General features: G+C 37.7%; 1 pseudogene across 1 annotated transcript in view; it reads right to left on the reverse strand.

Annotated features, from left to right (window-relative positions):
* LOC114297660 (uncharacterized) overlaps positions 1-20,508 on the reverse strand; it is a 35,228-nt pseudogene extending 14,720 nt beyond the window's left edge. Inside the window, exons 1-3 of the transcript XR_014361802.1 lie at positions 19,697-20,508; positions 17,023-18,113; positions 16,086-16,189 (exon numbers count right to left, since the gene is read on the reverse strand). The product of XR_014361802.1 is annotated as an uncharacterized LOC114297660 (transcript). The remainder of the gene's footprint in view (positions 1-16,085; positions 16,190-17,022; positions 18,114-19,696) is intronic.
* Positions 20,509-26,066: the final 5,558 nt, after the last annotated feature.

Here is a 26,066-nt window from a genome sequence, read left to right on the forward strand (position 1 = left end):
AAACTCTTGCTTCTTTGAAATATTTTAGGAGACCACTACCTCTTTTCTTAAGCAAGACTTTTCCTTTATATTTCACCTTTTCAGATATTTTTTCCCTGCAGCCCTTTTTTCCCCTACAGATTTTTTTCAGCAAATTTTTCTTGCTTCCAGAAAATTTCCAGCAACTTTTTTTTTTTTTCTTTCCAACAAAAGCTGTTCTTCTTGTACTTTAAAGAAGGTGCCAAAAGAAATCCTTCAAATTCCTTTCAATCCGGTATACTTCCCTATTTGTTGCTTCCTTTTTTTTTAACAGCATGTATTTTTTTGCTTAAGAAGAGTTGCTTGTTTAAGGACCAAAAAAAACATAAAAATCTGAACAAGTTTAGTGACTTGGTCATGGCATCTAGCAACCTACTTATTGTTGAGTTACAAAATCTGAGTCACAGAACCCCTGTTTTTTTTTTTTTTAGACCATGAATCTAAATAGGCCAACAAAGGATTTCAAAAATTTCAAACTATTTAGCAGGTTTTTTTTTTTTTTTTTTTTTTGTAGACAAAGTTTCAAACTGTTTGGATATCATGTTTTTCTACAGTCACAACCCATGTAATATCAGGAGGTTACAAGTCATAGATGGTTAAGCCCATGTGGCCCAAATGGTTTTGGGATGCTTAATCAACTAGGTATTTTCCTTCTCCATTGTAGTGGGTAGCCAAACTATCCCAGATTCTTGTCATCAACATATTTTAAAGGCCTCAATTTAATATATGTTCAAAGGCCCCAATTAAGAAAGCATGGGTTCTGTTGATTTGTTCGGTTTCTTGAAGAGGACACACAGAGTTTTCTTGTTTGAATATACTCTGTTTATTTAGCCCAACTAAACTATCCCAAATATTTGTTTATTTAGCAGATGTTGCTAAACCCAAATATGAACAGACTTCTTCTTTTTGTTTTCTTTTTTTTTTTTTTTTTTTTTTTTTTTTTTAAATCGAATTGTTTTTTTTTTAACTATGAGCCCAAACGACTTTTCTTGTTTAAAGAAAAAACCTGCTATACTTTTTTAACAGCAGATTTTGCTAAACCCAAATATGAACAGACCCTTTTTTTTTTTTTTTTTTTTTTTGAAAATTGAATTTTTTAAGCCTGCTACCTTTTATTTTATATTGTATTAGTAGCAGCCCTTTGTACAATTGGATTATTTTTTGTTAAAAGTCAAATCAACCTTGCCCCTCGTGATTCGTGCAAGTGAATTTTAATTGCATGAATCATGATGACTTTTTTCTTTTTTCTTTTCTCTTTTTTCTTTTTCTTTTTTTTTTTTCGGTTAACAATTATTTCATGTCTTTTTATCTCTTTTGCAGGCAACACGCAAGAAGTCAGAGTCTGTTTGCAGGTATCATTGCTCTTTCCAACCTAATGGCAATGAGTGGCTTAAATTCTTGGCAGTGATTGTGTCCTTTCACCCCAACGGCTTAAATCCTTGGCAGTGAATGTGTCCGTCACCCCAACGGCTTGAAACCTTGGCAGTGATTGTGTCCGTCACCCCAACGACTTGAGTTCTTGGCAGTGATTGTGTCCTTTCACCCCAACGGCTTGAATCATTGGCAGTGATTGTGTCCGTCACCCCAACGGCTTGAGTCCTTGGCAGTGAATGTGTCCGTCACCCCAACGGCTTGAAACCTTGGCAGTGAACGTGTCCATCACCCCAACGGCTTGGGTCCTTGGCAGTGAACGTGTCCGTCACCCCAACGGCTTGGGTCCTTGGCAGTGAACGTGTCCGTCACCCCAACGGATTGGGTCCTTGGCAGTGAACGTGTCCGTCACCCCAACGGATTGGGTCCTTGGCAGTGAACGTGTCCGTCACCCCAACGGATTGAGTCCTTGGCAGTGAACGTGTCCGTCACCCCAACGGATTGGGTCCTTGGCAGTGAACGTGTCCGTCACCCCAACGGATTGGGTCCTTGGCAGGGAACGTGTCCGTCACCCCAACGGATTGGGTCCTTGGCAGTGATTGTGTCCATCACCCCAACGGATTGGGTCCTTGGCAGTGATTGTGTCCGTCACCCCAACGGATTGGGTCCTTGGCAGTGAACGTGTCCGTCACCCCAACGGATTGGGTCCTTGGCAGTGATTGTGTCCGTCACCCCAACGGATTGGGTCCTTGGCAGTGAACGTGTCCGTCACCCCAACGGCTTGGGTCCTTGGCAGTGAACGTGTCCGTCACCCCAACGGATTGAGTCCTTGGCAGTGAACGTGTCCGTCACCCCAACGGATTGGGTCCTTGGCAGTGAACGTGTCCGTCACCCCAACGGATTGAGTCCTTGGCAGTGAACGTGTCCGTCACCCCAACGGATTGGGTCCTTGGCCGTGAACGTGTCCGTCACCCCAACGGATTGAGTCCTTGGCAGTGAACGTGTCCGTCACCCCAACGGATTGGGTCCTTGGCAGTGAACGTGCCCGTCACCCCAACGGATTGGGTCCTTGGCAGGATTGGGCAGTGAACGTGCCCGTCACCCCAACGGATTGGGTCCTTGGCAGGATTGGGCAATGAACGTGCCCGTCACCCCAACGGATTGGGTCCTTGGCAGTGAACGTGCCCGTCACCCCAACGGATCACTGAAGAATGGACAACACAGTGTTGTGGAACGTGCTTTTGAAAGGGCTAAGGCTTCTCTTAATGAATGAATGCACTTTTATTTTTTTTATTCATCCGAACATAATGTATTTATGAAATTTCGCTCAATGATAGATTTATTTTTTATATGAAATTTCTCAATACATTGATTTGTCTTATTTTAGCCGTACACAATAGATTTATTTGTTTATATGAAATTTCTCAATACAATACATTGATTTATCTTATTTTGGCCGTACACAGTTTATACTCTTGCGGGCCAGGAGTATCCAATGTTTTATCACCTTAGATTTTGGTGAGGTATTTTAGCAGTTTAACCACATACAATACCGTTGGTGGTGTTTGACTTTTGTTTGGCCGTACACAGTTTATACTCTTGCGGGCCAGGAGTATCTAATGTTTTATCACCTTAGATTTCGGTGAGGTATTTTAGCAGTTTAACCACATACAATACCGTTGGTGGGTTTGACTTTTGTTTGGCCGTACACAGTTTATACTCTTGCGGGCCAGGAGTATCTAATGTTTTATCACCTTAGATTTCGGTGAGGTATTTTAGCAGTTTAACCACATACAATACCGTTGGTGGTGTTTGACTTTTGTTTGGCCGTACACAGTTTATACTCTTGCGGGCCAGGAGTATCTAATGTTTTATCACCTTAGATTTCGGTGAGGTATTTTAGCAGTTTAACCACATACAATACCGTTGGTGGGTTTGACTTTTGTTTGGCCGTACACAGTTTATACTCTTGCGGGCCAGGAGTATCCAATGTTTTATCACCTTAGATTTCGGTGAGGTATTTTAGCAGTTTAACCACATATAATACCGTTGGTGGTGTTTGACTTTTGTTTGGCCGTACACAGTTTATACTCTTGCGGGTCAGGAGTATCTAATGTTTTATCACCTTAGATTTCGGTGAGGTATTTTAGCAGTTTAACCACATACAATACCGTTGGTGGGTTTGACTTTTGTTTGGCCGTACACAGTTTATACTCTTGCGGGCCAGGAGTATCTAATGTTTTATCACCTTAGATTTCGGTGAGGTATTTTAGCAGTTTAACCACATACAATACCGTTGGTGGTTTTTGACTTTTGTTTGGCCGTACACAGTTCATACTCTTGCGGGCCAGGAGTATCCAATGTTTTACCACCTTAGATTTCGGTGGGATATTTTAGCAGTTTAACCACATACAATACCGTTGGTGAGGTTTTTTTTTTTTTTTTCCCTAACTTTTGCCTAGGCCGCCCTTTCGGGTTTTCAACCTAGCAAGCTTTTGTTTTGTTTTGTTTTGTTTTTTTTTTTCTTTGCCCTAACTTTTGCCTAGGCCGCCCTTTCGGGTTTTCAACCTAGCAAACTTTCTTAAGGGTAATATCTCTTTAAGAACCTTGCATTGGTTAGGGGAATGATTCTGTCACCATCCATCGTTATCAACAAATAGGCCCCATTAGAATAAACCTTCTCAATCACATAAGGTCCTTCCCATTTGGGCTCAAGCTTTCCTTTGGTTCTTCGTGAGACTACTATGGGTGTTCTAACCATTAGTACCAAGTCTCCCTTTTTAAAGGAACGAGGCCTCACTCTTTTATTGAATGCATTTGCCATCCTTTGTTGGTAGATTTCCAAGTTCTGTTGAGCATACAACCTTCTTTCATCCAGGGTCCCCAGCTCAGCCAATCTCACTCTTGCACTTTCATCTTCTGTTAAGGACTCTTGTATTGCCACTCGTAATGAAGGTATTTGAACCTCAAGTAGTAACACTGCTTCTCCTCCAAAAACCAACGAATAAGGGGTTGCTTGAGTAGGAGTTCTGTGCGAAGTCCGATAAGCCCACAAAGCTTCTTGTAACTTTTCGTGCCAAGCTTTTTTGTTCTTATCCACCATCTTCTTAAGAATTTTGCACAATGTCTTGTTGAAAGCTTCTGCCAAACCATTGGCAGGTGCATGATATCTTGATGAATGGTTGTTTTTGATTTTGTACTTGGCAAATAATTTGTTCAAAGCATCACTCCTGAATGGCTGTCCATTATCCATGATAATATTTTCTGGAATCCCGAACCTGTAAATGATATGGGTTCGGATGAACTCGGAGACAACTGTGCTTTTTATATCCTTTAAAGCCATGGCCTCTGCCCATTTTGAAAAATAGTCAGTTGCAGCTAGGATGTATCGATATCTTGCTGAAGATGGAGGTACAAAAGGACCAATAATGTCCATACCCCATGCTGCAAATGGCCAAGAACAAGTTGTTAAATGTAAAGGCTCTGGGGGTTGGTGGAGAAAGTTCCTATGGAATTGGCAGACTTGGTATCTTCGAGCATAATCTATGCAATCTGCAATCATAGTCGGCCAATAATATCACAACCGTTTTAGCTGCATATGTAATTTAGGACCACTTTGGTGTGCCCCACATACACCTGCATGTATTTCTGCCATTACCTCTTGAATATGCTCATTGGCTATACACCGCATGAACATTCCATCCAAAGACCTTTTGTATAACGTTCCATCTTTCCACAGGACGAATTTGGTAGCCCTGCGTCTCACTTCAATTCTTTTTACTTTATCTTCAGGTAGCCTACCATGTTGGAGGTAAGCTATGAATGGTTCCCGCCAATCCTCCTCGTTTTCTCCTTTCGTGGTGACAACCAAGATTGGAACCAAGTCAGAAACCTCTTTTAAAGATTGTAACACCCTTCTTTCACCTACCGTGATAGTAATTGTTTTGCTATCTGGTAGGGTGAGTGATGCAGCCAAACTTGCAAGTGAATCAGCTCGAGCATTTGTTCTTCTCTTCACATGGAAAATATGTGTTTTTCTGAATTGCGAAAGCAATTGATCAGCCTTTCATGATACGGGATGAGACTTGTTTTCTTAACAATGTATTCTCCACGGAGTTGCTTTACCACCAGTTCCGAATCTCTATAAATTGAGAGTTCTTCAATAGGAATTTGTAATGCCAATTCTAATCCAACAATTACAGCTTCATATTCTGCCTTATTATTGGAGCATCCTTCACTTAAGGCGAAAGAATGGGTGATTATAGCATTGTCTGGAGTCACAAACACAATTCCAATTCCAGCTTTATTGTTTTTAGGATTTTCTTGCTTCTTGCCATCTGGACTCCTTGAAGCTCCATCAAAATACATCTCCCATCCTTTCTGAATTTCTACTTGCATAACTTCTTCATCTGGTAAATCAGTTACTAGAGGTGAGTCATCAGGTATAGGATGTGCTGCCAAAAAATCTGCTAGAGCCTGCCCCTTTACAGCTCTTTGGGGAACATATTCAACTGCGAAATGTTGGAGAATTATAGCCCACTTTGCAATTTTCCCTGAAAGTATGAGCCGTGAAAGTATATATTTCAAGGGGTCTGTTCTTGATATCAACTTGACTTCGTGTTCCAAGCCATAATGCTTTAGTTTTTGCAAGGCGAACACCAAGGCAAGACATGTCTTTTCGATAGGGGAGTAATTGACTTCTGCCCCAACCAAAGTACGACTCAAGTAATACAAGGCATTTTCTTTCCCATGCTCATTATGTTGTGCCAACAGTGCCCCTAACGAACCATCCAAGGCTGTTATGTACAACAAAAGTGGTTTCCCTTTTATTGGGCTCATGAGTACTGGAGGCTTCAAAAGATACTCCTTAATACTATTAAAAGCATTTTGGCACTGCTGATCCCATTCAAATGTGGTAAACATCGACTAGCCAAGTTAGAAATAAATTTTCTGATATAGGCCAATCTCCCTTGTAGCCCCTTCAATTCCCTTAAATTTCGTGGAGGAGGCATTTCGACAATGGCTTTAATCTTGGTAGGGTCAATTTCAATCCCTTTGTTTCGAACCACAAACCCAAGAAATTTTCCTAATGAAACTCCAAATGCACATTTTAGTGGGTTCATCTTGAGTTTGTACCTCCTCAAACGTTCGAAAATTTTTCTCAAATCTTCCACATGGTTTTCCTTTTCCTTTGTCTTGACGACATGATCATCAACATAGCATTCGATGGTGTCATGGAGCATATCACCAAAAATTACAGTCATCGCCCTTTGATACGTGTCCCCAGCATTTTTCAGGCCAAAAGGCATTACCTTATAGCAAAAGACTCCTCTCGGAGTCCTGAATGCAGTCATTTCTTCATCTTCAGGTGCCATTCGGATTTGATTGTATCCTGAGTATCCATCCATAAAAGACAAGGTTTCATACCCAGTAGTTGCATCTACAAGAAGTTCAGTGATGGGCAAAGGAAAGTCATCTTTAGGACAAGCCTCATTGAGATCACGAAAATCAATGCAAACCCTGATTTGACCATTCTTTTTCTTGACTGGCACTATGTTTGCTAGCCAGGTTGGATATTTGACTTCCCTGATGAATCCTGCATTGATAAGCTTGTCGACTTCGGCTTCAATTTGGGCTGTAAGCTCTGGTCGAGTTCACCTCTGAGGCTGTTTAACTGGCCGTTTCTCAGGGTGAATTGCAAGCTTATGGACTGCAATCTTTGGATTAAGACTAGACATCTCATTGTAGTTCCATGCAAATATGTCACGATACTCCCTTAAAAAGGAAATATATTGCCGAGCTTCTTCTTCCTTTAAATTTGCACTAATGAAGGTTGGTTTGTTTTCTCCTTTATCACCCAGATTTATTTCACGAAGGTCATCTACGGTGGCTTGGCCTCCTGCTTCAAATTCTGTTGGTGCAGGTTGAGCTTCATCTTGGTCAACATCTTCCAACACATCTTGAGTGATAGTCATGTTTACTGGAAATTTTTTCTCATTCCCTTGATAGCCTAACCCTTCTGTCCTGGCGGTGATAATACCGCCTTGCTGGATAGCTTGCCTCTGTGAAGGTGTTAATGCAAAGTCAAAGTGTGTCATTGTTCCTGGTATTTTTTTAGGATCTAAACCAACTTTTACCAACATCTGTGTGATTTCAGCACTGAAGGTAGGCTTCTCAAAACTCGAGATGTTTTCTTCTGGCACTTGTTCAACTTTCACTTTCTGTTCAACATCTCCAAGTGAGTGGAATATGATGGGTTTCGACCCTTTTCCTTTAGAAGGGACCACAATCTTATTATATTTCTCCACATAGGTGCATTCTGTCTTCCTTAATGGCAACGTGAACTCACCCTTGAGATCCAAAATTGGATTTATTGGGGCTAGAGCCTTTGCCCCCAGTTTCCTTTTAGACTTTGGCACATATCGAAAAGTTCTTTTTGTTGAAACTGGAATAGACTCTAGAGTGTCTTTGACATTCGAAGTATCTTCAAACTTCTTCACATCTTTTCCTTTTCTTTGTGAAGTCTTTGTATAGAAGCGAGCATCAGCATAGTAGGCCTCTACTTCTCCAAATGGATCATTGTCAGCCACAATTGTCCCCTCTTTTTTGGGTGAAGGCAACGGGTACTTAATACATTGGTGATAAGTTGATGGCACTGCATGATGATTATGCATCCATGGTCTCCCAAGCAAAGCATTGTAAGAGGTGTCTACATCAATGACCAAGAACTCAGTGCTTTCTTCAATATCCCCAAACTTGGTTTGTAATTCAATTTTCCCCATTGGGCATTGCTCATTCTGATTAAATCCTTGAATGACCAAACGACTTGGGCGAAGTTGTGAAATTCGAACCCCTAATAAATTTAAGGCCCTCCGAGGCAGAAGGTTCACTGTAGATCCTCCATCAACGAGAATTCGAGAAATTTTCACATCATGGATAAGCCAAGTGATAAATAAAGGCCGATTATGGTCTGTCATTTCAGCACACATGTCTTTGTCACCAAAGGTTACCATAGCCATGCATGTAGTTGCTTTCTCTTGATTTCTACCCTCAATTTCTTTGTGGAAATCCTCTGGCTTGGACAGGGCATATATTAAAGACTTTCGAAGCTCTGGAGACATTTTTAGTGCATCATATACGCTCAACAATGCTGGAATTTTCTTTAGATGAGGTAGTACATCATATTTCACTTGCTCTTCCTCCAGCAAAACTTGTGGAACTTCCGACGTTTGAGGGTCCTGAGGATTTCGTAATTTCCTCCGGTAGGTCAAATAAGTCTGGCATACTTCAGCAACCGCCTTTTCATTGACCTTAACTTCTTTTATTCCCTCACTTATTTGGACCATGTTAACTGGTCCAGCTGCAGGGTGATCATCATCATCAGTCACTTCTCCATCTTCTTGGAGCTGCATTCTTCTCCCATTTCTTAGGTACCGGGAGTCACGCCTATAAAAGCATTGAGATTCTTCAAAACCATTCTTCATGGCCTCCCAACTAGGCACCACGACTCCATCGAGGGAGCAATACCAGTCAAAGGCGATCCCCTCTAAGGAAAGAGGGAATTGTTTTAGGCAAAGTGCTTCATTTTGAGTTGTTTCCCCACATTGTTTCAAAAAACGCCTAATATGTTTTTGAGGATCTCCATACCCCTCATATAGGACAAAATTTGGAAGTTCGTATCCTTCAGGAAATGGTGTTTGCTCTACCCATAAAGGGAACAAATCCCTTGGGCGATAAGTGCCCATCTCTCGAAGGTCAAGGGCGGTTTCAATCTTCTCCTCAATTGTGCCTTCTATGAAATCATATGTTTGAGAAGATGTACCTTCGTCATCCAAATGTTTTGACATCTCAATTTCTATTGGCCATGGTTTATAAAATGTCCTATAGAATCGATCAGCCATGGTGTCCCAATCTGGGATTGAATTAGGTGGCAGGCTGAAGTACCAATCCCCTGCCCATCCTTCCAAAGAAAGAACGAACTGCCGTAGAAGTAACGCTTGGCTTTTTACTGTCTTTCCACATTGTGCAAGGAAACGAACCAAATGGCGCCTTGGACAACCTGTCCCATTATATGAAGGAAAACGAGGTACTGCATATCCTCGTGGGAACTGAACCCATTCGACCCAATTAGGGAAAGGGTGTCCAGAAATTTGATTTCTTTTAATACTCGAATTTTGATGGGCTTCAAAACCCTCATCTTTCAAAGAGACTGTTACTTTTTCCTGATGTTCTGTTTCCTTTCTAGCTTCAATTTTTGCTTTCTCATCATCACCTGGATTGCGAATGATATGTATTTCTCGCTCTTCAAAATTTGCGTCCACAGTGATGACATTACAAGGAAAGTCAAAGTGGTCACTTGATACACTTTCTCCATCGTATGTCCTAGCTGGGGATGTGTATGGTGAATCATCAGGGGAAAAGTCAAGTTCCCAATCTTCATTAGGATCTTTAACTTGAGATGACTTTACTTGTTTACTTGAATGCTTCCATACTTCATCATCCGACTTACACCTGCCATTCACCTCATCATCCTTGAAGTGTAGTCGTTTTTTCGCCTTTTTTACAAGCTCAGAGTCGGACCTACACCCAGTGTCTCTTTGTTCTGTTCCCCTTACATATTCTGGAGTGCTTTGATAGTACATTGGTGGTACTGGCGAATACTCTGGAGAAAAGGCTTCTGGTGTATACTTTGGAGAAGCTGGTGTATATTCTGGAGAGGCTGGTGTGTATTCTGGAGAAGTTGGTGTATACTCTGGTGAGTCAGGTATACAGATAGGAGATGTAATGCAATCCCCTTCCCTAACTTTTGAACCAACTTCACCCTCATCTTCCTCGCCATCACTCAAAACAATGATGGTTAGGCAAGGGGCCAAAATAAACTTTTCCTCCCTTCTTTTATCAAAGTATGTCTGCAACTCCACAGATTGAAATTTTGAAGGTAGAAATTCCTCCAATGTGACTGGGACAAGAGGACCTTGCTCTAACTGCTCATCAGGGACCAATTTCTCTCCCTTTTCCTTCTTTGGGTTCTTTTTTCCTTTTCTCTTACTTTGGCTTTTTTCTGTTTCCTAGAAACTTTTGATTTTTTCTTTTTGGAAACTTTTGGCCCTTGTGTTGTTGAATCAACCACACTTCTAGCTTTCACTGTGGCATTTTGTTTTTCTTCATGCTTTTTGACTGATAAATAACCCATTCACCTTCATTATCATTGTCGATAGTGATTGGGTTAGCAGATGCTTTCTCTTGAGGAGGGAGCTCGATGATCTTAGAGTCCAAAAGTTCTTGAATTTTATCTTTTAGAACAAAGCACTCTTTTATTGGATGACTAATCAAACGATGGTAGGGGCAATACTTTGGATCATTGGTCTTTCCTACCTCATGTGGTCTTTTCACCTCAGGGAGAGCAATCAACTTTTGCTCCAACAGATCTTCAAATAGGTCTTCGACCAGATCATCCATGAAAGAATATTTTTTCTCCAACCTCTCTTTCATAGTCACCTTTTTAAATTCCTTGGGCTTTTTAGCCCCTACTACAACGGGACCCTTCTTTCTGGTCTCGATTGTAGCTGCAGTCGAGGACTCAACCCTTTCAACGGCCCTAGGCCTCCTTCGTTTAGCTAGATGCAACTCCATATCATGAGCTTTAGTGCATAGATCATTGAATCCTTCAAAAGTTTGAGCCATAAGAGCCGTAGAGAGCTCGTGTCGAAAGTTGTTAAGGCACATCCGAATTAACTCTAATTGTGTAAACTTTTGAGGACAAGCAAATGTCAAAGCGCGCCATCTTGCAATGAAATCTGTAACAGACTCATTATCACGTTGCTTGGTCTCAATCAGTTTTGGTACTCCAACTCGCCTTTGTGTGTTGCAAAACTGTTTAAGGAACTCCTTCACCATGGAATCCCAATTTAGGATTGATCCCTCAGGAAGGTTAGCATACTAAGTAAACGCAGAACTTTCAAGTGATTGAACAAATAGCTGCAGACACAGGGCCTCATTCTGGGCTATTGGCCCGCACCTTGAAAGAAAATGAGCCACATGTTGTCTTGGATCTCCTGTTCCATCAAACATTATGAAATCTGGTTGGGAAAAACCAGAAGGGAATGGAACAGCATCTACCCATGCTGGGTAAGGTTTTGTAATTATTCGAAAGTTCTCATCATCTTTTTCTTTGACTTTCTTTACTTGTCTCCTCACCATATCATCAATCATGGCCATGAGCAATGAATTCATACCACCACTGGTTAGATCAGAGTAACAAGGATCATTGCCCCCTGGGGCTAGTGTACTTTGTATGCCTACAGATGTCCCCACAATAGGTTGTGCCATTTGTTTGGATGCACTTCCTGGTCCTGTCATTTGGGCCTGCAGCTGTTGCATTTGCTCCAACATAGTAGCCATTTCCTGTTCTTTTCTCTCGAGTTGTTCTTGTAGGGCCACCACTTTTCCTTGAGACCTTGGTCTTGTTGGGCCTGCGAATTTTCACCTTCTTTCTCAACCTCAGTCATCATAACTGCGACTTTGTTGATATCTTTCAATTCATTCTTTCCAATATTCGTTGAAACAAACGAGATAGAATCATCTTGTTCGTATAAAGGATTATCAACCCCCACAACATTACTCATATTTGAAGCATCTGACTGCGATGCTTTGTTTTGAGCCTGACGGGTTATGGACCTTGTTGCAGGCCCTTTTCTTATTCCCTCCATAGATAGTTCAACCAAAGTAGAAATATTTCCCAAGGGTTGCTTACCCTCCTCCACCTTGGATTTTCCGACAAAGACAGGACTTTCAATTTGTTTTTGGGGTTCATCTTTCGAGAGAGCCCTTTCAATAGCTCCTATAACATTTGTTGCCACTATTCTTAGTTCCAGTTTCTTTAAGGCCTTATTTCTTCTTCGCCTTTGTCTTTTCGAAACTGGACCGGATGACATATCAAGTCGAGCCCCTAAGGGCATAGAAGGAACCGTTTGTGCCTTTGTAAATTCCTCGTGAATTTTCAAAACAGTCCCTACATTTTTAGAGCTGGTCAATTGATGTTGATTCAAATCTCGTTGGGCCAACAGGTGTTCCTTATCCGAACCTTGTCGGGCCAACGGGTGTTCCTTATTCTGTCGGACCAACGGGTGTTCCTTATTTGAACCCTGTTGAGCCAACGGGTGTTCTTTTGGCTCCTGAGAGTTGACTGAGATTTGGTTTGACCGATTTTGTGCTCTGAACAGAACTATCGGTTTATAGGCATCAACTGTTTTTTCAACAACAGGGGCCTTTTTTTCATCAACAGAAGTTTGGGTCATTACCCTCCTCCCAATGGCCCTAATGATGGCCATGTTTTCAACAGAAGCTTTCTTCTGGGCAAACTCCACCATTTTAATGGAGTCTTCTACCCTTTTGAGTAGTTGGGCCACAACATTTTTGGTTGCCCCCGTTGAAGCTGCAACAAAAGTCGTAGTTGCAAACTGATTAGCCTCCTTTGCCTGAATTAAAAAGCTCTTCGTTCGGGCTGTGGCCCTCACAATTGCGTACTGCTTTGACGCTTTCACATAATCTTCAGTAATCTTTCTCAAACTTTCAGCTTTCTGGAGAAGTGTGACTTTTTTCGTCACACCAGTTACCTTCGGGACAGCCAAGAGCTTTCGCTCCGGAGCCCCTTGGGTGGCAGGGGAAAGAAGTGCATCTTTCCAGGATTTCGTTGACTCTACCTTTGGGACAGCCAAGAGCATTCGCTCCGGAGCCCCTTGGGTGATGGGTGCTATCTCCAACCTTGGTGATTTCAGAACCACTGGAGTGTAGGCTTGTCTCCTAACAGTTGCTTCAGCATTCCTATAACAAAAGAATACGTCAGTAAGTATCAACTGTATATATATATATTATTATTATTTTGTTCTTCAAAAGATGAGAGGAGAAATAAGTCCCACTGGGCGTGCCAGAATTTGTAGACACAAATTTTAAAACATGAAGTGTTTCAACACATTTCAAAATTTTATGTTACAAATGTCCACTGTTTAGTCTTTTTGACTAAACAGTGTTGATTATTTGAATAGCAGGTTCTTATTTCCGATCTGTATTTCAGATCGTTAATTACACATTTTATGCAAAATGAAACCTCTGATTAATGAAGAACAAAATAAACAAAAAAAGACAATTTTAAAAAAAGAAAATATTTTATTACGATTATTATGGGTTTTGAACCCTCGAATACAAAATACAGTTTGGGTTTGGAACCCTTTACCTATTCATCGCCATTAGCGTAGGTTCTTGAATTCTCTAGCCTTCTCTTCTTCTTTCTTGTAACGATTTGTTTAGCTCTCAACTTCTTTCTCTCTCTCTCTGATCTTTTTCACTTCTGATCCTCCAATCCCCCGGTCTTGTGTGATGGTCCTCATATTTATGGAGGGCCATCAGGTGATAGGAACGCTTCATCTTCATTTTGAATTTCAAATTGAATGATATTTGAATTTCAAATTGAATGATAACGCTATTTAAATTTTGAATAATAGCACTATCTGATTAATCGTATATCTGATTAACCGAATTGATCTTTGGGGTTTCATCCTGTGTGGTGTCTTTGCTGTAGGCTCTACAGGTGTCAACTTTCGTAGGCTCCACGTGTCATTTGAGCATCTTGAATAACGTCGTTAAGATACGACGTTGTTTAATTTATACACTTCAACGGAGCAAGTTAATCATTTTGGGAAGTGATTGCCTACAACAATCTTATCGTAGGCTCTATGTGTGTGATTGACTGTATTTGAAATTTCAACATAAATTTGGTTTAAAATTTATGTGCCAACAATTATCAATGGGAGAAAACCAATCGGAAGCTGATCTTCCTCACTCCAACATGCTAAGATACTAGTATATGATGTAATGGATATTTATTGTATGAGAACCTCCTTATCCAAAATGAAGCCTTTATAGTCAGAAAACAACCAGTTTATATAGCTCATTAATGGTTACCTACATATCTAGTTTATGTTTTTGAAGGACAGTTGCATAGGTAGGTGACAACTACCGCAATGCCCAATACCTTTTTAGACCCCTGTGAATTCTGTGAGTAGCTTTTAACAAATGCCAGGGTGGTTGGGAAAGGGCTCTATAGAGTTCAGTGGAGTACACAAAAAAAAAAAAAAAACCTAATGTGTCTATCAATCTAAATGTATGAGACAAAGTTCTTATCCCAAAAGAAAGAAACCAAAGGTCTAAATGATATGTTAAAACAATTAATCAAATTAAAGGAATTGTGTGTTTATTGAATTCACAAAAGTGTTTTGCTTTAAGACATAATATGTGACAATAGATGGAATGTGAAGGAGTGCACATAAAATATAAGATAAATTACACTTTGCGCCCCTTTACACCATACCCCACTTTAACATCTTGTTTTTCAATTGTAACAATCGATTGCCCGCACTTTCAGTCAAGTGTCAACGTGGTCCTTCTGTTAGTCTGATGTTAAACTGGCTGACGAAAGATGGTATGTGCCCCTCACGTGAGGCATTTTTTAGTGGAAATACGTACTTCTCTTCCATTTTCTTCTTCTTTCATATTTCTCCACTTTTTCCCCTCTTTACCAATTTTCTCTCTTTAAAGATCAATCTTTCTCCACCACCTACGACCACCCCACCCTTCCCACCACCCACCACTTCCCCAAACCATTGTCAACCCCTCACTCCTTTCCACTGCCACCTACCCAACCCCTATGTCCTTTACCCATGACAGCCAAGTCCCACCTCGTCCCCTCCCTGCCCCCTACCCTTCGTCAGCCCCCCTTTCTCTTCCTCCCTCTGCCTTATTTTCACTAAATCAAGACAACCTATATGAGAAATTCACCAACAAAAATTTCGAGTAAAATTCTCACAAAAATTCCTAGGAGAATCAACCACAAGAAGAACTAGAGTAACATCATTGAGACCATCCCCCTTTCCTTCCCCAAAGAGAAGAATAAGGGGAAGAAGAAGAAGAGACCAAACATGTAAGTTGCCCCACCTGACACCACCACTCCCTCCTAAAACTGCGCCACCGTCCATGACAGCCTCTTCCCCAACTCCAAACCCTAGATGCCAACTGGAATCCAAACCCTTAATTTGAGCAACACACTGACTTCGATCTCTACAGCAGCCTCTTATCCGACCTCTTCTATCACAGAAAACCCAAGTTGCTAATTTGTTTTGGTGAGAACTTCTTAGATTATGGCAACTGTTGGATGAACCCTTAAGTAGGTGAGATTTGGGAGAGATTTAGGTGATGTTACTAGTAGGCTATGGATGGGTGCGTGTTAGAGAAAGAGGACGGGAAGCAGGTGTGAGGTGGTTTGGTCATCAATGGCAGAAGAAAGGAGGGGGTGTTGGAGGGGAAAAGGAGTGGTGGTTGCTGTGGGTGGCACGGAGGTGCAGTGCTGGGAAGGGGAGGAAATGGTGGTTGTTTTCAGTTTAGTAATTTCAGTTTACTATTTATATTTTATGATGTAAAAAAACCCACATGAGGTCACCTGGTTAATTTCCATTAGTTGAGTAAACAGGAACCAACAGAAGGACCACACTAGCACTTGACCAGAAGTGCAAGGGGTTGATTGTTAAAATGGGAAAATGAGGGACCAAAAGGGATCTGGTGTAAAGTGTGGCTGCAAAGCAGAATTCATTGTAAATTACAGGGCCACAAAAGATAACTTGGAACAGAGCAAAACAAGCAATTACCAGTATGGCAGTACCAGCTGCTGAAAATAATCACAAAGCTTGGGTTAGAATTCTTTGTATCTTGACGCGCCCTTCCTCATGTTAGCATCCGATCAACTTTTTTCCTGCTTAGAAATTTAAAATAGAAACATTCCTTTCAAATTTATAACCAAAATATCTTCCTCATTGTTCATAATACTAACAGTGCCCAGTTGTTTATACAATGGATAAAAACAAAAACAAAAATCTCATAACCTTTCTCAGAAACAAAAATCAAAATTTTGTTTCAGGTTGGTGTTTGTGTGTTTGGAAACAAAAACTTTTCGAAAACACAAGGGAAATAACAAAAGGATTTGGAAATGTATAAAATGTTTAGAAATAAAATCTAAAACCCATATAAATGTTAAAACATACCCAATAACTAAATAATTGAACATGTTAATACAAAAATATGAATATTAGAAGCTCAATATACAAAAAGGCTTACAAACTTAGCTGGGGAAGGGGCTTTGGCATTGTTAGAAAAAACTTTTAAAATAAAAAAAAAAAGGAGTAGGAATGGGGATGAAAAAAAGTACCAGTACAATCTTCATTGAAAAAAAAAAAAAATGTACCTTTGCAAGAATACGAGATTTAATCATGCTCATTTTACCTTCTCTTAAATCTTGTCTTTCTGGCAAAAAGAGGCAAATAGAATAAACATTGTTGGATATTCCTAATAAATGTCGAAACAACTCATTATTTCGGTATGTTTTGTAGTGGTTCAGTGGAAACATTAGAATTTTGGTCTTCCACTAATGTTTCAATTCAATTTCCTAGAATACGAAAATGATTCAGCCATTTCTACCTAAACAAAATGGCTGAAAAGAAACTAATTAAATGTGGCCCTGTCAAGAACTTCATGCTTCATTTACCAGAAACACATACATTTGGCAAAGTGGTACCTATTGAAGGATACCTGGCTTTCCCTCAGCAGTAATCAACTTATTCTCCAAATCTTCAGCAGCCTCAATCATGCCTTGAGCATTGTAGGCTTGGATCATGGTAGCAAAGGTGATATTGTCCGGCTTATAATTTCTCTCTTTCATTGTCAAGAATAACTCACCCATCTTTGTAATATCACCAGCCTGACCATATGATGATGCAGTTGAAAAATGGAGTATCCAGAACTACATCAGAATTCTCTACTTGCCTCATAATTGAATCAACCTTCCTCAAAAGTCCAGCTTTACTATAAGAACTAACAAGAGAGCAGTAAGTAACAGAGTTAGGCTTTATTCCTTGATGCTTCATTTTCAGAAAGAATTCTTCCATCTTCTCAATATTTCCAGCCATCCCAAACGTCTCAATAACAATATTAAAAGTGACAATTGTTGGGGAGTATAATCTTTTCCTCATAAATTCCATAACAGAACCCATCTTCTCATACATTCCTGCTTTTCCATATGATCTAATTAGGATGTTAAACGTCTTTATGTAAGGCCTTATCCCCATTAGCTGAAATTCATCAAACCACTTCTCCATTTCCTTAATCTTCCCGGAGTTCCCATAAGCCCCAATAAATGAATTAAATGTGAAAACATGTGGAAGGCAAGTGCCACTTTCAGTCATGTCCGTAAATGAGTTCTCCATCAGTTCAAACAGTTCAGCCTTACCATATCCATCAATTATAGTATTGTATGTTACTGTGGTACATTCAATTCCCAAGTATGACATTTCAGCAAGTATGTGTTCAATGAGATCAAAACGATGGAGTTTAGTGCAGCAGTTGATAAGAATCGAATATGTATATACATCCGGCTTGCAGTCAGACACTGACTTCATATGGTCAACAGTATGAAATGCCTCAACAAGGAGGCCACTGAGACCATACGCACCCACAAGTGCAGCGTAAACATCAAGAGTGGGTTGGAGGCCATCAGACCTCAAGATCTCAAAAAGCAAGCTTGCTTGTTTGGGCTGTCTGCACTTGCCGAGCAACACCAACAGCTTTGTGTACGTTTGGCATCTTGGCTCATACCAATGTTGCTTACGAAGAAGATTGAATATCTAACAGCAGGAAATCCGTATTTGTTTTAAAAAAAATGTTAGAATCATGAAGAACTCATCTAGTTGATAGATAAGATATGAAATCTAATTGTCATGAAAATTATCATCAAAATTCAGTTACAAATTCCTACAAACTTTACAAATTAAAAATATAGTACCATTCTTTTTACCAAAACCATAAGCTCATTAATTAATGACAGTAGAAGCAATAATACAGGAATCTCGAGTTCATATGTCCACTTTACAGAGTTATTATTTTCTTCTTTGGAGTTTTGGCCTAAAATCTTATATCTTACACCTACTTCTTGGTAATGGAACAATGGAGACCATTTCTCTAAGAGTAACTCCAACATTCTCTCATCAATCATGCTAAACCAAAATTTGACAAGATGAATGTTTGGCCAATGATTTCTTTAAATTTACTAACCTACAAAAATGCCTATGTATTTTGTTTATATATAATTCAATAAAATTATTATTATTATTATTATTTATTTATTTTTTAAGTACCAACTATCATATCAAATTTATTTTACTTCAAAATATAATTTGAAGGCATCTTAAATACATAGAACACACTCACTTATCAACATTCCTCTTGTTGTCATGCTCACACACCTTCAATAAAATCATTATTAAGTGTATGATTGAGTTCAAAAAATCAAATTATATGGTGATGAGCAATAGATTAAATTAATGTAATTTGATTTTAGTTAACGAATAGAAGTTTTTTAAATATTAATTATGCATTATATTTTTTTAATGAAAAAAATATATTTAAAGACACTATAAATTTTGCAACAAAAAATTCCAAAGGCTCAGATCAGACCCATTTCATAATCTTCCTCTATTCTTTTACCACCACTAAAAAATTCTAGTATTTCTCTAATGTTGATATTGATGCAATGTGTCCCACATCGCCTAAAGTTGTCCCATCTGTACTGGTTATAAGGCTCCAGTTTCCCTCTCCTTAATAACTGGGATTTAAGAAGAAGTGTGGGCTGGACTTTTCAATTGATACCCTAGCGAACTACATTTTGGGACACTGATTCCAAAACATACTACATTTTTGTTCCAAAACAATTATTTTGGCAATCCAAAGCGATCTCAAAAATTAATACATTTCCTTAAGGTTTCCTTACGATTAAAAAAAAAAAAAAAAAAAAATTCAAATATAATGAACTAACATGTAAGGCAAGTGAAATTTTAATATGACAAAACATAAGAATTGTGTCATAATATTCATAAAAATGTGTTTCCATATGATTAATTTGGAAAAAAAATAAAACCTACATTTTATTAGAGGTCTAATTGTTAAAAAAAAATATCTAAACTAAAAGTAGCTTAAATTCTTATGGTGTTAACTATACAAGCCTACCACTATTATACCATAATTTAAAGTATGCCTTCCCGTTCTCGTTCCACATTTCAAAAAGATGCACATTCCAAGTAACATAGTTTCGAGTCAACCACAAAACAAGACAAATCCATAACCCAAAACACAAATTAAACAACAATATATCTAAAGAACCAAAACAAATACAGAGTAAAGTAAACAATCCGAAAAAGAAAAAACCACAAACCTTGAGAGCGGACTCCCAGCGGTGCTCTCGTATTGCATCGTCAAGAGCCTCCAAGACCGCTTTGGGCCACAACCGATTGTACTTGGTTGAGTTTGCTTTTCTCTCAATGGCTTTAATGGCAGCCTCGGTTCTCAGAATCCGAGAGAGGTCTTTCTTGGGCTGCCTCTGCATGCCCTGTGCAGAATTTTGCGATCTCTTCTTCGCTGCTTTAATTAGCAATAGTGGGCTTGATGGGTTCTTTGGGTTAGTTAGGACTTTTGTCGAACGGGTGGTAGAGGTTAAGAATGAGGATGAGGACCAAAACAGGTTAGCTGAATCTAGGAGGTGGGTATTCATTGGACTGAAGTTGGGGGAGGATTTAGAGGGCATGTTGGGGGTTTGGAGGAGGAAGACGAGCAGTACAGACTAGCAAGGGTAAGGTAGTGGAACTACATTCTGCGGGTGGTGGACCATCAAGCCATTCAAATCACTGTTTTTAACAGATTCCAGTGGAGAGGTAGATAATTTTTGGGGGCAAATTATCGGATTCAAATCGTCTGCTGTATTATCCTCTGCTATGATCTAGCTATGTTTTCACCACAGCATGACACGGGCTGTGATCCAACGGCTACAATAATAAACAGTCAAAACTAGGTTCTTTTGAGGAGGCTTTTCCCAATATAAGCCTTTTTTACATTGTATTTCCAAAACTAGGCCAACTTCTGACCGAATTCCAAAACTAAGCTAAAGCGCCATTACTATTCGCGCTTTTACTGTTAGGAGGCCAAAAGTTGATGAATAGTGAAATTGCTATTTTAAATCGCGATTTTAATTAAGAAAACGCTGTTCCAAATCGCGCTTTTAACATAAAAAAAATTTCTGAAGAAAACGCTATTTAAAATAGCGCTTTTACTGTGCATATAATAATTTTTTTTTTTTTTAAAACGCCATTTGAAATGGCGTTTCTACTGTGCATTCACCAACCAAAGCCAACGCACACTGACACACACACACCAATGAAATAATATAATTTTTATATATAATAATAATTTATAATAATTAATTTTTATAATTTTTATAATACGTATGTAAGGATAAAAATTTTTATAATCAAAAATAATTTTTATAATTTTTATAATAAAAAACAATTTATAATACGTATGTATTATAAAAAAAATTTATAATAATTTATAATACGTATGTATTATTTGAATCTTTACATTTTTTTATTTAAAATTTTTCACAGTAAACCCATCTTCACATTTTATAATATGTATGTATTATTCAAAAATAATTTATAAAAATTTATAATTAATACGTATGTAAATAATTTAATACGTATCTTCACATTTACATTTACAGTAAACCCATATTCACATTTACATATGTATGGTTTAAGGGTAAATTTTTTGATAAATGACTTAAATGATAAATCAAACCATCCATAACCTAAATTTTTTTACCCTTACATACGTATGGTTTAAATAATTTATAAAAATTATTGTCATACGTATGTAAAAATCGATTATAAAAATTGCAAAAATTATTCAAAAATTATTACAGTAAATCCATCTTCACATTTAGATTATTTGTAATTTTTAAAATTGCAAAATATAATTTTCGTAAATATAAATCATTTTTTTACCCTTTAAAAATTTTAAAAATTATAAAAATTATATAATTGATTATTATAAATTATTATTATATATAAAAAAATTTATAATCAATTTTTGCAATTTTTATAATCGATTTTTACATACGTATGACAATAATTTTTATAAATTATTTAAACCATACGTATGTAAGGGTAAAAAATTTTAGGTTATGAATGGTTTGATTTATCATTTAAGTCATTTATAAAAAAATTTACCCTTAAACCATATGTATGTAAATGTGAAGATGGGTTTACTGTAAATGTAAATGTGAAGATACGTATTAAATTATTTACATACGTATTAATTATAAATTTTTATAAATTATTTTTGAATAATACATACGTATTATAAAATGTGAAGATGGGTTTACTGTGAAAAATTTTAAATAAAAAATGTAAAGATTCAAATAATACATACGTATTATAAATTATTATAAATTTTTTTATAATACATACGTATTATAAATTGTTTTTGATTATAAAAATTATAAAAATTATTTTTGAATATAAAAATTTTTATCCTTACATACGTATTATAAATCAAACCATTCATAACCTAAAAATGATTTATATTTACAAAAATTATAAAAATTATATAATTAATTATTATAAATTATTATTATATATAAAAATTATATTATTTCATTGGTGTGTGTGTGTCAGTGTGTGTTGGCTTTGGTTGGTGAATACACAGTAGAAACGCCATTTCAAATGGCGTTTTTTTAAAAAAAAAAAAAAAAATTATTATATGCACAGTAAAAGCGCTATTTTAAATAGCGTTTTTTTCAGAAATTTTTTTTATGTTAAAAGCGCGATTTGGAACAGCGTTTTCTTAATTAAAATCGCGATTTAAAATAGCGATTTCACTATTCATCAACTTTTGACCTCCTAACAGTAAATGCGCGAATAGTAATGGCGCTTTAGCTTAGTTTTGAAATTCCGTCAAAAGTTGGCCTAGTTTTGGAAATATAATGTAAAAAAGGCTTATATTGGGAAAAGCCTCTCTTTTGAGGCTTAAAATTTGTATTAAAAAAAAAAAAAAAACGCTGATCTTCTCCCTCACAACTTTGTTAGCGGCAGCCTTCCGAAAGCTGATGTTTAAAAAATGAGGACAAATGATTTTCTTTCAAGATTTTTTGGCAATGTCTAAAATTTAATGTATATATATATATATATATGTATGTATAGGGCTGCAAATGAACTGAACTGTTCGTGAACAAGCTCGGCTCGGCTCGTTTAGTAAACGAGCCGAGTTTGAGCTCGAATATTAGGCTCGTTTAGTAAACGAGCCGAGCTCAAGCTCGCATGTGTTCGGCTCGTTTATCTTTATTTAAATTATATAATAAATATATTATTTATATATTAAATAATATATAAATATATATAAATAAATTATTTATATATTAAATAATATAAATAATATTTTTTATTTAAATATTTATATTTAAATAATATAAATAATATTAAAAAAAATTATCGAGCCGAGCCGAGCCGAGCTCGAGCTTAATAAACGAGCCGAGCTCGAGCTCAGCAAAGCTTGGCTCGGCTCGGTTTCGTTTGCAGCCCTATGTATGTATCAATATGTCAAAAAAAACCATAAAGAAAGAAAAAAAGAGGTGAGTAGAGAGAGAGATTAGGTTACTGCTAGGAGTTTGTTACAGTCAGTTAGGGATTGGGGGGAATGTTCGGGAGTCAATTAGTTAGGCAGATGGGGGCTCTTGTAATCTGTATGTTTTGTCTCTGTAAAAAAAATTCTATTGTTCAATAAACTCTTTCTTAGCTTATCAGAAAGAGTTAGAAAGAAATACACCCAAAATCAATATAGATAAAAAAAGCCAAACCAACTCAATAATAAATGTGAAAACAAAGATGGGTTGGGGGTAGGGATGGCAATTTAAACCCGGTCCGATGGGGACCCGATCTCGCGACCCCGATTGGAACGATTTTTCTTTGAAAATTATCCCCAAAGGGTCGGGGATGGTATTAAAAATTAAATTCCTGATGATTTTCGGGCCGGGGACAGGGATAGGTTCTCCAACCCCGGCACCAGCCCGGCCCCGCACCGACTGTATCCCTGTATAGTTATTATAATATATATATATATTATTTGTTTAGGCCCTCTCACACTCTCTCACTCACATCACACTCCTCTCAGCCTCTCTCCCTCTCTCTCTCTTCTGTGTAGATCTTGTGATGAAGATTAATGGAAGATAGACTCTGACGACGACGACGAGGGCCACCTCCTTCTCGTCCGAGACCTCCGACAACGATGACGTTGATGATGTTTTTTTTTTCCTCAGATCTCCTCCGATGACGTTGATGATATATTATATTATATGTTTTTTTTTCCCCTTCTCGTCCAAGACCTCTCTTCTCAGATCTCTGTGTAGTGTGTGTTGATGTTGATGATGTTTGCTAAGTTCTCTTTTTCTACTCAGATCTCTCTCAGAGAGCTTTTTTTTTTTTTTTTTTTGATGTTAATGTTGGTGAAGATCTGTTTTATTTATTTTTTATTTGTTGGTAAAGATCAACTCATCTTCCTCCTCTCGTTTTTTTATTATTTTTTATTTTTATTTTTCTGGAGTTAATTTCTTTTGAAGATCTGTTGATTGATGATGTTGTATTTGAACTGAAGTGGGTTGTTGATGGCCAGGGATTTTCGGGGTCGGGAAACCCGATCCCTGTTAGGGACAGGGGTGGGGGCGGTAATGGGATCCCTGTAGGGGATTGGGGCCAGGGACGGGGGGAAGTTCGGCAATCGAGGATCGGGGACGGGGAGGGTGATCCCGGCCTCGCCCCGCCCGTTGCCATTCCTAGTTGGGGGTTTAGACTACAGAACAATTCAGGAAAAAAAAAATCATGAATGTGTAATAAATTCTAACAGTCCAACAATATAGAAAGATAAAATTTCAAGGTTTACCAGAAAATCTCGACAAAAATCTCGACGATGGGTGTGAGCCTAACCTTCAACGGGGAGAAGATAAGTTTTGCAAAAAAAAAATAAATAAATAAATAACAAAAAAAATTATATTTTAAATTTAAATATTAAAACAATATGAGAATTGTTATGAGATTATTGTTTTGTGATCAATAGAAGAGTGTAGAATGTGTAACAAGTAAAGTGACAATAATAAAAAAAAATTAAGATTTAATTTTTTTATTTAAAAGGTGTACATTAAGGTTTTTTATTTTTAAAAGATATGTACAGATAATATTTTCATATAATATTATGAGTGCTAAACTAAAATGATCATAATAATTAAATGCCTAAAAATAAAATTTTCTCTAATACAGTCAAGAGGTAGAAGGCGAGAGAAAGAGTTCGGATCTTCTGGGGTGATCTATTTTATAATAACAACATAGCAAATAATCAATAATTGCCTTTGAATAACACCAATTTAATGGGGGTATACACAGAATTCGTAGATTAAATATGTGTTTATACTTTTTTTTGGCAAAGATTATTATGTGGCAATTTCTTTTAAATTATTTATGCCACGTAGTGATAGGAGGGAAGGTAAAAGATTTTATGAGACTCACTTATCTAAATGGTGGCAGAACAAAATGAATTATTTTATGTAATTAATTGGTTGATTAAATAAATAAATAAATAAAATGAGTTGGATTTAATGGATAGGGTAGGTCTTAACCATTCCTAAAAATGAGGGGTTGTTGAGATTATTCTCTAATGGAGTGTTTTATCTCCTATCATGAAGGCTTAGATTGAGGCCCTCTCCATTTTTGTGCCTTATCTTGGTGATAAGTGATAAAGGAAATTCCATGGACACATGGCAACTCATGGGGCGTGGAGGATCAATATATCCTATAATTAAGGAATTAGTTTTCCTAAGCAAGGCAAGACCAGTTTTGAATTCCTTGAGGATAGGAAGATACATGCAATAACTAAGGGATTTGTTCCTCAAATCAAGTGGAATAAATTCAAATTCAAATGAGGAGTACACTTGGCGGCTTCCTAGAGCTCAATGGACCAAGTCAAAGCTCTAAAGATAAGCGTTAGCCTAAACCGTCCCTACTTTTAGGGGATCAAACTTAGCATTAAGGACACATGTCAGCAGGAAAGGTTACCATGTTTCTAGCAATTGAGTGGAATTTGGGACTTCCCCAACACTGTATAAAGGACTCCAAATGCGACATTGAAGAGGTCCTTGACCAAACACTCAACGAAGAGTCATTCAATACTTGTCTTTCAATTCATTTATCTTAGCTTCATAGCTTATCTACTTTAACTTCATACCTTAATTACCCTAGCTATAGGTTAGCTTCAAAGCTTAACTTAACTTAGCGTCATAGCTGTAACTTAGTCTAGCTTCTTAGCTTAATTCTTTTAGATTATCAATTATACTTCATTTCCAATCAATGCAAGTTACAATTTTTGTCTAATTGCCTTTCGACACCTATAAATTTGTTTAAAGTCTTCTTCATTGAGGCAAGATCCGAACCAGTGGCAGTTTCTCTCAACTACACACAATCATTTCTCTGTGTTAAAAGTCAGAAATGCTCAGCAATTCCTATACCTTGAACTAGGTACACAAGTTCTAGCACACCCGCATTTAATCAACAAGTTTTTCATTGTTAACACTTGCAGGATTTCTTAAGTGGCAACAGGAATTTCTAAAAGGCGTCAACAAAATTTGACATGCCCGGTGGGACCCTAGGTATCATCTTTACTAAACATTCATCATGGTAAATAAAACAAGAGGAAAAGGAGTCGTGGGT

This window comes from Camellia sinensis, chromosome 2 (genome assembly GCF_055761805.1).
Source record: "Camellia sinensis isolate YWXY chromosome 2, ASM5576180v1, whole genome shotgun sequence".
In the NCBI taxonomy this organism is placed as follows: Eukaryota; Viridiplantae; Streptophyta; class Magnoliopsida; order Ericales; family Theaceae; genus Camellia; species Camellia sinensis.